This window comes from Prionailurus viverrinus, chromosome A2 (genome assembly GCF_022837055.1).
Source record: "Prionailurus viverrinus isolate Anna chromosome A2, UM_Priviv_1.0, whole genome shotgun sequence".
NCBI lineage: Eukaryota > Metazoa > Chordata > Mammalia > Carnivora > Felidae > Prionailurus > Prionailurus viverrinus.
In genome coordinates, this window is record NC_062562.1 from 155,566,492 (window position 1) to 155,580,899 (window position 14,408).

The window sequence follows — 14,408 nt, forward strand, 5'->3', positions numbered from 1 at the left end:
AATGTCTTTGCATCCCACCCACTTCATTGCTCCCTCCCCTCCAAACTCCCCAAAGATCTTGGAGACACCCAGTTCCTAAACTGCCCCACCTATGACAGGACCCAATCCAGAACTGGTTCCTCTTTTGCTAGTCTCTCCCCAAGCCAGCTTCAACCCAGTAAGAGGCCCCTCCCTACCACCCTTCCAAGATGCCCATTTCTTGGCTGCATGGTCTCCCCTGCTGTAGCCAGGATCATAAATTTGAGTTTGTTGGACTATAGGCGTATTCCTGATAGTCTTTTTGAGTTTTATCATTGTTTTTTAAAAAGGGAAGTGGGGGAGGGGCACCAGGCTGGCTCAGTAGAGCATGTGTCTCTTTGATCTAGAAGTTCTATGTTTGAGACCAATGTCAGGATGTAGAGATTACTTTAAAGGGGGGGATGGGCAGAAATGAGCACTTTATGTTACTGTGACGTCCCTTAGCATAAAAAGGTTTAAGTTAATGTGAAAGCATTCTTCTGTTTTAGGGAAATCCTCTTGTGTATTAAGGATTCTTTGTCTCCATATTGCTGCCATCACCTGGAAAGCATTGGCACCCAGCTCAGAGCCCTTAGTGGAATCATAGGCGATCATAAAAGATATGAGCCTCAATGCCACACCTGGAAAGGCCATGGGCAATAACTTCAGAAATAATCCAGACTCAGTCCTAAAATGGGGGGAGGATGGGACCCAGGGCTGCCCCCAAGATCATATGTGCCATCCAAGCTGAGTTCTGAATTTCTGATCTTCCTGCTCAACCCTGCAGCCAGAATGATAGATAGCATCACTGCCCCCAAGATCATATGTGCCATCCAAGCTGAGTTCTGAATTTCTGATCTTCCTGCTCAACCCTGCAGCCAGAATGATAGCATCAGTTTCTTCTGCTCAAAGTCCTCCAAGTAGGGTTTCAATCAGGGTAAGTCCTTGGCAATGAATGAAAGAATTCTCTCATGTTATAAAAATTACTATGCCTTGGCTCACCATCCATACCAATAGGAATAATGATGTTTTGTGTTATGGGGAAATGAACTTAGAGTCCTCTCTGTTTTAGATTACTGGGAGAAAAGTTCAGCACAAGGGCAACCCTTGCATTTCTTCACTCAGGAAGTACTGATTAGTGAGTGGCTCTCCCGTACCAAATAGCCAGCTTATTGTAGGAGAAAGGGCCTCCAGTGTGGTGTGATGGGAGAGCACCAAGAACCTTCTCAGATACTCAGATACCAAGGTCCAGAGGGTGATGACCCCAGGCTGGGGAGGATGCTCACGGGAGCATACACGTTATTACCCACCTCCAATGACTGGGCATCAGGCCAGTTAAAGAACACTTGGCAGGAATACGTGGGTAGCCCAATCAGTTAAGTGACTTGGGCTCAGATCATGATCTCACTGTGAGTTCGTGTCCTGCATCAGCCTGTGCTGACCGCCTGGAGCCTGCTTTGGATTCTGTCTCCCCCCCGCCCCCCCCAAACCCTGTCTCTTCTTTGCTCCTGCTGTCTCTGTCTCTCAAAAATAAATATGAAAGAAAGAAAGAAAGAAAGAAAGAAAGAAAGAAAGAAAGAAAGAAAGAAAGAAAGAAAAGAACACTTGGCAGGCACAGGGAAGGAGAGAAGGGAAGAGTCCCAAGAAAGGACATGGTGGGCATCTCCGTTACAATTTTGCACAAAGCTATTGTCATTTCTTGAGCATAGTGATCATATTTATTAAAACAAAAATGTGGGGCGCCTGGGTGGCTTGGTCCGTTAAGCGTCCGACTTCGGCTCAGGTCATGATCTCATGGTCCGTGAGTTCAAGCCCCGCGTCGGGCTCTGTGCAGACAGCTCAGAGGCTGGAGCCTGCTTCAGATTCTGGGTCTCCCTCTTGCTCTGCCCCTCCCCCACTTGCACTCGGTCTCTCTCACAAATAAACATTAAAAAAATGTTTCACCGTCTAAACTTCTAGTGTAACTAGTCCTCCTATACTTTACCTGACACGGTTTTCAAAGTGATGTGGGCAGTCGGGGTCTGAGGACCCAAGGAGGGGGGGCCCACGGGAGTAGCCAGGAATGTCCTTGGCTTCACAGGATGGAAATCAAACGTGAGCTAGCAGAAAGTGAAAGCGGAGTTTACTGTGGACAAGATTTACTGTAGACAAGTTTATTGTACACAAGATATGTAGAGACATAGGGACAGAATGCCCGGGAGACTAGGAAAGGAAAGGAGCAGGAGTCTCGGCTTTACTTGGGGTCCAGGGTTTTTACTGGCAATTGTGGTCTGATGCACGTGTCCTCTTGACCGGGAACTGGTCAGAACAAGGACAGGGTCCTTTACTAGTCACTGAATCCCTGGAACCAGGGGTCTTGGAGAATGTTTGGGGTCCCCAGCCTCCTCCGATGTTATCCAAAGATTTCATTATTTCTGCGTCTCTTACAAGGAGGGCATCTGCCATTTGCAGTACAGGGTATTGTAGAGTGGGGTGGGGGAACAAGCTCTAGCAAGAATAGAAGCTGGAAAAGGAGCAAAGGGGGGAAAAAAGAAACACGTGGTTTTTTTCCCCCATGGGGTCTCTTTAGTTTCCCTGTCTCAAGGCCTTTTTCACCTACCATATCCACTTCCAGCCTCACAGCAGGCTTTTGCAACGGGGCAAGCACAGATTACTTTGTCCCTTTGAATCTGACAAGGTAGAGACAGGCAGTGACACCATGCAGGATTACACAGCCCTTGAAGCTACAGTGAGCAGAGTTTAGGAATTTGAGCTTGTAGTCTCTTGCTCCCTCCCCTGCAGGTGCTGGAAATCAGGTCCTGCCTTAAGGGAGCTTTTCATTCAAAAGGGAGACCAGACCTGCAGTCCAGACACAATCGTGCTTGTCCCCCTGTGTTGAGGGCCACAAAATAAGAGTTAAGATAAGCCTGTCATCCTGCCATGACATCTTGGCCTGGGAGCTGTGAACAAGTTTAGTTGTACTCTGACACAAACTTTGAAAATGTTAACCTGGCAGTAATCACAGTTAACAAGGGTGCCTGTGTGGTTCAGTCGGATTCTGGGTCTCCCTCTGCCCTCCCTTGCTCACATGGTCTCTCTCCCAAAAATAAACATTAAAAATTTTTTTTAATAAATAAAACTAAGTAACAAAAAAATTCAAGTAACGATTTCAGTAATAATTTAGTCACTGTACAGTTTATATTCTCAGAGGTCAGCGGTTTCCTGCCTTTTTAAATACCCTCTCCCACAATTTATAAACTATTTTGTAATTAATGCTGTGTCAATTTTTGGTTTGCATAAAAGTTGTAAACAACGAAGCCACATGACTCAAATATTTGTAAAAGTAGAAAAAGACAGGACAAAGAATCTTTGGCCAAATTCTACAAATTCTACTCAGTCTCCCCTGAACTTCTCAACTAGGTCTCAGTTTTGGACTCTCACATTCATCTCTGCATTGATGGCCTAATTTTAATTTTTTTTTAACGGTTATTTATTTTTGAGACAGAGACAGAGCATGAACGGGGGAGGGGCAGAGAGAGGGAGACACAGAATCAGAAGCAGGCTCCAGGCTCTGAGCCATCAGCCCAGAGCCCGACACGGGGCTCGAACTCACGGACCGTGAGATCGTGCGTGACCTGAGCTGAAGTCGGACGCTTAACCGACTGAGCCACCCAGGCGCCCCTTGATGGCCTAATTTTAGCAAGAATCCTGCCAAATTGGTTTAGCCAGAACCCTCCACCCTCTGTATCTGATCAGGCTCAGGACTTCAACCACCTCCATCTTGACCTCAAGACTAATTTCCTACTAATTTCTTACAGACTAAATCCTCCTTTCCAGCTGATTTCTTAACTGAAGCAAAGGACCCTGCGGGGCAAAGCATCCCCTGCTGGGAACTGAAACTACCTCCTCAAGCAATTGAGAACTACCAGGAGCCAGCAAGACCCCACCCACGATTGACCTCCCGAGACAGGGAGGGACCGGACCAGTACCCACCGACCTATGTCCCACTTCCCTTATATAAACCTGGAAGTAGGGCGCCTGGCTGGATCAGTGGGGAGAGCATGCAACTCTTGACCTCAGGTTTGTGGGTTGAAGACCCACACTTGGGCATAGTGCCTACTTGAACAACCTGGAAGTATTTTCAGCACTTCTTTGGAGACTTGAGATGTCCCCTGTCTTGTGGTGTTGGCCTTACAGAAATACATTCCTTATTTTATTTTTCACGTTTATTTTTGAGACAGAAAGTGCGAGTGGGAGAGGGCCAGAAAGAGGGAGACAGGGAGATCTGAAGCAGGCTCCATGCAGTGAGTGCAGAGCCTGACACGGGGCTTGAACTCATGAACCTAGAGATCATGGCCTGAGCCGAAATCAAGGTTGGCCACTTAGCCAACTGAGCCACCCGGGTGTCCCTCCCCCTTATTTTTCTTCAATGTTTATTCATTGAGAGCACGCAGGTGAGTGGGGTAGGGGCAGAAGGCAACAGAGGGTCCGAAATGGGCTTTGTGCTGACAGCAGGGAACCTGATGTGGGGCTCAAACTCCTGAACCATGAGACCATAACCTGACCTGAATGAAGTCGGACACTTAACCGACTGAACCACCCAGGTGCCCCAATTTCTTGGTTTCACCACTGATACGGCTTAAAGTAGGGCTCAGACCCATTGGCCAAGAAATTCTTGAGACGTGTTCAGTGCAGAAAGGTGTTTCTGTTAAAGCAGAGGGACGGGACCGGGAGGGGTGAGAACAGGACCCGGGCAGGAGGGAGTGGGTAGGAAAAGCCCCACTGGGGGGCGCCTGGGTGGCGCAGTCGGTTAAGTGTCCGACTTCAGCCAGGTCACGATCTCGCGGTCCGTGAGTTCAAACCCCGCGTCAGGCTCTGGGCTGATGGCTCGGAGCCTGGAGCCTGTTTCCGATTCTGTGTCTCCCTCTCTCTGCCCCTCCCCCGTTCATGCTGTCTCTCTCTGTCCCCCAAAAAATAAACGTTGAAAAAAAAAATTAAAAAAAAAAAAAAAGAAAAAGAAAAAGCCCCACTGGGATAGTGAGGAGCAATGAATTATATACTTTGGAGTTGGAGGAGGTAAAGACAAAGGAAACTTCCAAAAGGATTTTCATATGCTGAATCAGGCTCACAGGATCCCGGGGGGCCTGGCTGTCAACCTAAGGTGGTTTTTCCCTGTAGGAAAGCCTTCTCTGCCTTTGGGTTCTGTCACTGGGAGGTGGGCGAACCTGGTCTGTCTGGGGCCCTGAGAGCCAGCTGCACCGTGTGCTGCCTCAAAGGTGGTCACCTTGGCTTGCCTTCAGCAAGAGTCCGGTTAGGTCCGTTTAGCCAAAGCGCCCCTTATACCTGATGTGGTTTCCACCCACCTGCTCGCATTTTGCTCCTTTGCGGTAAATTGCCAGCTGCTCCAGCCGTACTCGAAGTGGAACCCAATCTCGCCCCCACCGTGGCAGTCCCTATGCCCACCAGGATGGCTCCCCTTTAAACAGAAGTCAACCTTGCCATGCTTTTTCTTTCTCAAGTGCCACTGCACCGTTCTTCCTTAACGGAATGTTATTTTTTTCTTCAACGGGTATAAAAATGTCACCAGCTAGACCCCAAGACCCGGCCTTTATCGCCCACCTGCTAGTACTCACAAACCTTCGTCTTACGTTTTTCCCTAAGCTCTTCATTCCGACTTTTCCCTTAACACAGGCAAACGAAACCCGAACCCCACCTCCCCCCGCAGGAGGTGGCAAGGACCCGGACAAACACCTCCCACCCAGACCGTTTGAGCCAAACCTGACTCGCGCCTGCGCAGACGGACCTTGGAGTGACCTCTGGAAAGACCTACAATCACCTCTACCTCGTTATTAATACTAAAATCGGAGCCCAGGGAGGAGCCTCGGGCTCATTTGCATAACAACGTATGTGTAGGCGTGTTTCCTTAAGGCGGAGGCGCGACCCTCGTGGCTGCCTCTCCTTAGTAGGACAAGCCTTCCTATCTAAATATTCTTTCTAACCCCAAGCCAAAGGAACCTATTCACCTCTCCAGGAGCCCCAACTTTGGAAGCCATCCCCCATGATTTCCTCCTACAAGTTTTCTTTGTGCAATAACTCAACCCAGTGTCGTTTCTGAGTCACCAAGGAGTGAGCTGAACTCATGGGACTCCCATTCCATTCTGCGGGCCTCGCAGCTCCTTCCCCCTCCACAGCCAACTACTGCTTTTCATTAATTTGTATATCCTTCCAGAGCTATCTTACGCGTATTCAAATAAATGTCTAGGTTTTTCCTCCTCTTGTAAATAAAACTAGTGACAGGCTGTACGCCTCCCCTCCTCTCCCCACCTAAACAGCAGTATATTCGGAGTTCTTTCCCTATCAGAACCTAAAGGAAACCATTCTTTTTTTTTTTAACATTTATTTTTGAGAGAGAAAACCATTCTTTTTTATAATACTTGCATAGCTCTGCTATGTGGATGTATCCCATCGTTTCTATGCCCCATTCCCTTATTAGGAATAACTGGTGCGTTCTCAGTCTCTTAGCATAATAAACAGTGCTTGAATTCATCACGTTTTATGTAGATTTTGTAAATGGGAGATTAGGTCTGTTGGATAAACTACTACTGGCATTGCCACGTCATAGAGTATGGGCATTAGCTAGATTTTATGAAAACGTCCCCCATGCAGGTTGTTCCCATATACAGTCCTGATGGGGGGAACTAAGGCAAGTGAGAAGTTATTTCCTTACTGCCTACAGCCCCTTGACAAGTCCTTAAAGCAGAGTAATCTTCCTCTGGAGAGAAAAGACAATCTTAGCCCGACTCCCCAGGATCCTGTAAGTCTACTTGAACATATCAAAATTCCTTTGGAAACTTCCTTTACCTCTAGCCCATGATAGATGTTTGGCAATCGTACTCCAAACTTAGGGCTCCCTGATATACATCTGAAGGGTCTCTTGACTGAGGTTTTACTAAACAGTAATAAATGACCTTTTCCGAACAGCGAGCCCCTCAAGGTCCTGGAAACCTTGTTTCCAAAATTCCTCACAGACTTAATACCAACCTGAATGTATTTAATCAGTCCCCCATCACACCCCCAGTGCAGCTCTTTCTGCAGGCACATCCTGTCCCCATGCTTCAAGAAAACCACCATTTTGTAACAAAGTTTAAAAAAAAAAAACACCATTTTGCACCAAAATTGTGTCAAGAATTCTTTCTTGGCTGTCGGCCCCGAACCCCAACACTTCAAACCACATCAGTCCCACCATCAACATATACCTAACTATTTGCAAACACCCTCACCAATCCCACAAGCCACCAAATTTTTGGCAATTTGCCAGTCTGATAGGGAAAAATAACACTTCAATGTAGCTTTTTTTTTTTTTAAGATTTTAAGTCATTTCTACACCCAACGTGAGCATCAAACTCACAATCCCAAGATCAAGAGTCACACGCTCTACTGACTGAGCCAGCCTGACCCCCCCCCCCCGTTTTTAAAACCCCCGTATTTTTATTTTCAGCAGCAAACATTTTGGAGGGACCCTCCGACCTCCATCTGCACCCAATGCTTGGAGCTCTTTCTCCTCAGCATTTAGGTCAATGCCTGGCTCAGATTAGGAGCTCAAAATATTTATCCAAGAAAACAAATGGATGGATAAACCAATGAAGCATGTGGGCATGGGGCAAATTTAGATTTGTAGGACATTACCTTGGCTCCAAGTTTTCCTCCCAGCTTTGACGGGACACAAACTGAAGTTTTAGGAAAAGAAGGAAAACTACAGGTAACTCAACACCTCTTTAAAGGGCCATCAGCCCTCTCACTCCTAAAAGCCTTCGTGCTGACCAACCAGAGTTCGTTGCTGGAGGGCATTCTCTTAGGGAGGGACAAAACGTGCTAATAGGTTTCCAACTTCCTTTCTTGCTTTTGCTACTGGTTCGAGCTGAAAACAATGGATAAACCTCCAAAAGAACAGAACCGGCCAGGTGCCCCTGCGAGTAGGAAAAAGATAAGCCTGATTCTAGAAAAGGGCTCCTAGTAACTATTTAAAATACCAAGACATTATAGTGAGAAAAATCTTGTCTGCTTTCTTTGCTTTCTTGATTTTTTGTGTGCGAGGTGTGGGGGTGGGGAAGCGGTTAGAAGTTGCAGATGAAACAATGCCTAAGGCCTGAGACCTCAGAGGGCTGCCTGATTGCCATGGAAATTACCCATTTCAGACTTCTGGAGTCCCCACTGAGCAGTAGTTGCTGAGGAGTTCCCCAGTCCTATTTGGCTAAAATGCCGGATTTTGTCTTCTGTCTTTTTAAGAAAAAGCCTCTTCCAGACACAGCCTAAAGGCACCACAGTCTTAGGAGATGTTGGCATCAGTGAATGCATTCATTTATTCATTCACTTAGATGGGCTCATCAGGGAAGGGAGGTCTAAGATGATATTTGAACAGAGACCTAAAGGATGAGAAAGGGTAAGCTATGTAAAAATCTATAGGTCACAGGGATCACCGGGTGATCTTGGGGGGGGGGGGGCTTGGCTGATGTGATCCGGGAACTGCTGAGGGCGGCGGCTGGAGCCCAGTGAACCATGCTGTGTGGTCAGAGATGATGAGAGAGCATAAGGCAAGCTGATACCCCGCAAACACCACCCCCACCCCCACACCCCCCGTTGGGATGGGATATGTGTGACATTCCTCAGGCACTCCTGGCTGCCCAAGAACAAAGGAAAGAGGAAAACAAATGGTTAACTGATAGCGATCGCAGTCGGGCAGGACCCGAGCCTCCTACAGTTTACAAAGGTCTTAGTAAAAGACAAGAAAAAGGCAATCTTATCAATAGCCTAATCTCCAAAAACCTATAGACTCCGTTTCCTGGAGCTCCAACATTACCCTCCCCTCCATAGTGATGTGGGAGACAAAAGCCGAAGGACGTGGCAGGTAAAATTTAAATCTCCTTATCACCTGCAGCCCATTGACAAATGCTTGGGGCAGGCACAGTAAAACATTCTTCCAGGAACTCCCTACTGTCTTCATGTTAATGCTTTGCTAGAGAAAAAATGGCCTTAGCTTAACAATAGCTTGGTCTGCAGTATCTCAGGAGTCCTCTTTAGCATATGAAAGTCTTTCCGGAGGCCTTCCTTCTGCCTTTACCTCCCCTAATTCCATAGTATGTAGCCAGCCACTCCTCAGAACCCGAGTGTTGCTCTTTCTGCCCACGGGTCCTGTCCCCTTGCTTTAGTAAAATCACCTTTTTGCACCACAGACGTCTCAAGAATTCCGGAGCCATTAGCCCTGGACCCACACCACCCCAAAACCACGTGAAGAGACAGAGCAGGCTGCCTAGAAAGCAATGGGGGGAAAGAGTGGGCATTAGTGCCCTGGGAGCACGTTCCTCCCAACACCTCAGGTCACAGAGAAGTCACATACTTCTGTGGCCGGGGCGCAGGGGTGCACCAGCTCCTCGCTCCGGGGGGGTCCCAAACAGACCAGACTTGGCCCTGGCCACTGACAAAATCCAAAGGCAGGGAGACCAGTGATGATGACACAAGAAAGGATTTTATTTCAGGGAGGCCGACACCAGGAAGATAGCAGTGTCTCAAAGATGTCTCCAAAGCGCTGAAAATACTTCCAGGCTTGTGTAAGGAAAAAAAAAACTGGACAAAGGCTGGTGGGTACCTGAAGGTGGGCCACACAGGTGCGGGCCTTCCCTGTCTTGGGGGAGGTCGATCGTGGGTGGGGTGTTGCTGGCTCAGGGCAGTTCTTACCGCTTGAGGGAGTGGTTTGGGTTCTCAGCAGGGGATGCTTTGCCCGCAGGGTCCTTTGCCTGAGTTAAGAGATAAACTGGAAAGAACTTAATCAGTAAGAAAGTATAGACAGGTCAAAACGGAGGTGGTTGAGGGGCACCTGGGTGTCTCAGTTGGTTCTAGATTTCAGCTCAGATCATGATCTCACGGTTCGTGGGTCGGGATTCTCTGCTTGGGATTCTCTGTCTCCCTCTCTCTCTCTGTCCTTCCCCTGCTCTCTCTAAAAATGGATAAATAAATTAAAAGATACAACAATGGGTAAGTTAATGAACCGAACTCAAAGTCAGTCCATGAGTGTGCCCCTGAGGTGAGGGCTCTGTCTGGTTCAGGTGAACTCTTGGCGCTCACTGCATATTGGGTTCAAGCAGTGGAGAATCAGGATCACTACTGTGCTTAGAGGTCAATGGGACAGGGCCTGAGGTGGCAGCTACCTTCGCAAGACGTGAAAGGGTCGGTGTCTGGGGAGCCTGAGAGTTTGCGGCAGAAATCCTCCCTTCTTAAAGGAGTTTGCTGAGTCTTTAGGCTTCCGGACCCCTTCTGGTTCCAGTGGTTATCAGTTCTCAGTTCTTCCAGGCTCTCTTGGTTTTGCTGGTTATCAGTTCTGGATGCCGCCAGTATGTTCTGGTTCTAACGATATCTATTCTCAGCTCATCACCCTTGGCTGCCTTCCAGATTCATTAGGTCACTGCTTGGCATGAGTCACTGCTTGACATGAGTAACTCCATCTTGCTCTCTACAGGGCAACACAGACCCTTTTTCACTGTTGGATAATCACAGATGCAGAGTGTCTATTCAGCTTCCTGTCTGCTTCTGCTCTTGGCTTCATACTTATCAGGGAGTTTTAATCTGAAGGATTACAGCCGTGCATTCTGGTTTTGGTAGTTATGATGAAGGAAGAAAAAAAACTTTTCCTCGACACTGTTAGATTCAGTAGCTGGGGCTTGTGAATTAAGTTGACAAAAAAGCCTTAATAAGAGAAAAGGATTTATTTCACAGGCATAAGAGGAGACAACAAAAGAAGTAGCTGGCTCTTTAAATGGTTAAAGTTAAAGGCTTATATATTTAACTTAGTAGGGAAAAGGCAAGGGGGAGAAAAGGCTTCTTTTGGAAAAACCAATAGACTTCTTTAGGAAAGACCAATGGGTTTTAGGAACAGATGAGAGATAAGAAAGTTTGTGATAATGTTTGTCTATACAGCTATGCATAGTTTTTCTGTCGGGCCATAAAGGGGATTTGTGGTAGCCTCATTTCCCAGACTTTGTTGCTTTTAGTCAGTAAAAGAGACACTGAAAGGCTTTTTTTCTTCATGTGTTGAATCTCAAATGTCTTCAATCTTAAAATAATCTTCTTATCAACTCTGAGGTTCTGAGTGGGTCCCCACATCATCAACATATATCTCATAGCATCTTGTGCCTGTGGTCCCAAAACTAAAAAATGCATATGTAGGGGCGCCTGGGTGGCGCAGTCGGTTAAGCGTCCGACTTCAGCCAGGTCACGATCACGCGGTCAGCGAGTTCGAGCCCCGCGTCGGGCTCTGGGCTGATGGCTCAGAGCCTGGAGCCTGTTTCCGATTCTGTGTCTCCCTCTCTCTCTGCCCCTCCCCCATTCATGCTCTGTCTCTCTCTGTCCCAAAAATAAATAAACGTTGAAAAATGCATATGTAATTGATGGATGACACCAAGCTCTAGGATAAGAAAGCTGGGCAGAGAATGCTTGCATTCACATGTCCTAATGGGGCTGGGATCGGAGCCGCCCCCCTGTCTCCACCAGCAAGGCCCAGAAGCTGCCCATGCCTTCCCCGCCCCCCTCTCTCCGCACAACATCCCTGGGCCCAAATCCTGGTCTTTTCACTGCTAAAATCCACCTCCCGTTGGCCCACTTCCTTCACCGCCACCGCTGCTACCCTAAGCCGAGGCACTGCTACTTCTCACTGGCCTATTTCAGTGGCCTCACAATTGGTCTGTGGGCATCCACTCTCACCCTTTCCATCCCGTGGCCTCCCCTGAAGCCAGTGATCTTCTACACCTAAAGATGCTTATGTCAGGGGCGCCTGCCTGGCTCAGTCGGAGCGTCCAGCTCTCTTTCTCCAGGTTGTGAGTTTGAGCCCACGTTGGGTGTAGAGATTGTTAAAAAATAAAATCTCGAAAAAGAAAATAAAGATGCTTATGTCATTCTCTTGCTTAAAACTTTTTATAGTTTCAACTTACTTTTAGAGTAAAAATTTGGGGGGCACCTGGGTGGCTCAGTCAGTTGAGCATCTGGTTTTGGTTCAGGTCGTGATCTCGTGGTTCATGGGTTCGAGCCCCGCATTGGGCTCTGTGCTGACAGCTCAGAGCCTTTGTCTCCTCCTGTCTCTGCCCATCCCCCACTCACACTCTGTCTCTCTCTCTTTCTCTCAAAAATAAAATTTAAAAATTAAAAAATTTTAGAATAAAAATTTTTATTAATATGATCTATAGAGCCTTGTTTGGACTGACTTGTAGCCCCCCCCTCCCCCAATTCATATATTGAAGCCCTCACCCTCAGGACTGTGACTGTATTTGGAGAAAAAGCCTTTAAAGAGGTAATTAAGGTTAAACGAGGTCATTGGGGTGACCCCTAATCCAGTGTGACTGGTCTCCTTACCAGAAGAGGAGCTTAGGACACAGACAGGCACAGGGGAAAGACTTTGCAAAGATCCAGAGAAAAGACAGCCATCTTCAAGCCGAGCCAAGGAGAGAGGCCTCAGAAGAAACCAACCCTGGGACTTCTGCTTCCGGAGCTGTGAGACAAGAAATTTCTACGAAGTTACCTAGTGGCAGTGCTGGCAAACTCACACAGCTGCTACTTACCCCTCCAGATCCAGGTCTCCACAAATCTCCCTTTTCTCAGTTTCTAGAACTTGCTTTGCTCCCTCCCACCAGGTGGCTTTTCCAAGCCATCTCCAACCTTCTCTCCTTTGCCCATTCCTACTACAGAAGCCAAATACATACTGGCTTTCTCAGCATCGCTTGGAGCAAAGGACAGCTGTGTGGTCAGCTCTGACCAATGCGCTATGAGAGCAGGCTGCCGGAGGCTTCTGGGAAAGGTCTCCTGGATTCCGTTCCCACTCGGGCCTCCTGCTTCCTGCCTTTGAAAACCATCTTGACCTCTGGAGCTGGGCTGATAAAAGGGCAAGCCTGAAAACAAGACCTAAATGCATGAAGAAGCAAAGCAGAGGACAGAAAGAGCCTGGCTCCTCAAAGACAGTGTGGAGTGGGGTTCCTGGGTGGCTCAGTCAGCTGAGAGTCCGACTTTGGCTCAGGTCATGATCTCACGTTTTATGAGTTCGAGCCCGGCAGAGGGCTCACTGCTGTCATCACAGAGCTCGCTTCGGATAGTCCATCCCCCTCCGTCTCTCTACCCCTTTCTCCCGCTTGTGCTCTCTCTCTCAAAAATAAATAAAGCATACATACATACATACATAAAGATGGTGTGGAGTAACTGGACCAGTGCCCACAGCCACCACCCCCATACTTCTTGTGTGAAAAAAGAAACTCCATTGGTTTAAGCCACCAGCTGTCCGATTTTGTGTTTCTTGGAGCCGGAAGCACTTCTAACCAATGTATGATTCAAGGCTTTGCACGCGCTATTCCCTCTTTCTAAAACGCTGTTTCCTGTTCTCCTCAACCTTCAGATCTCAGACGAGTGCCACTTTCTTGGGGACGCGTTCTCTAGACTCCTAGCCAAGTCCAACCCCTGTGATCTACTCTCACACTCCAGTCCCCCATCCTCCATAACGCCTCTTGTGTTTGCTTGTACGCGATTGATTTTCTTACCCCCTCCATAAGCTCTGGAGATCAGGAACCATATCTATATTTGTTTACTGTTGTGGCTCCAATGTCTATCACACTCCACACGTGTAGAATGAATGAATGAATGAACTAACGTCAAGAAGGCCCAATGTCAAAGACACGCATTCATTCCAACTAGAGTAGTGTTTGGCACATCACTGCAGTTCCATAAATACACATCTAATGAGTAAATGAATGGATGGATGGGGGGGGGCAAAGATGAAAAGAAAAAGCACTTGTCTTAGAGGAGCTTGGAACGGAAGAGGCGAAGCAGGCCCCGAAGCAGAGCACTTTGCTGGGGAATGTACAGATGTAGAGCCGTCTGTAAGGAGCCGGCAGAACTCAGAGAAGCAGCCTTTAAGTTGGGCTGATTAGGAGAGAGGGTAGTAGCAGGGAAGGTGCAACAGGAAGTGGGTTTTAAGTGAGCTGAGCCAGCGCATGTGGCCTCGCTGCAGACGTGGAAGCCGGGGCACCGAGCTGAGGGACAGGATGGTGCCACAGGGAAGCCGGGAGCAGCTCTGTGCTCATCGTTGGAGCATCGAGTCCTGGGTAGGAAAGAGCAGCTTGCGACGAGCGGGCGGTGGGAGTGGGGGTGGCGGGAGGACTTGGACTTGGTCCTGCCTGTAAGGGGGAGCCCTGGAAGGTTTGGGGCAGGTGCCTGGCATGCTTGGTCAGATCACATTCTAGCAGTGGAAGGAAGATAGCTCTGGGTCCTGAGTCCTGCCAGCCTTGCCATTGTTATCAGCCCTCCTCACCGGGATGTGTCCAAGTGCAGGCAAGGTTTCTACACACAGGTTGTTCTGAAAAACATATCAACCTTGTTAACTGAGTCAAGTAAACAGCTTCTGA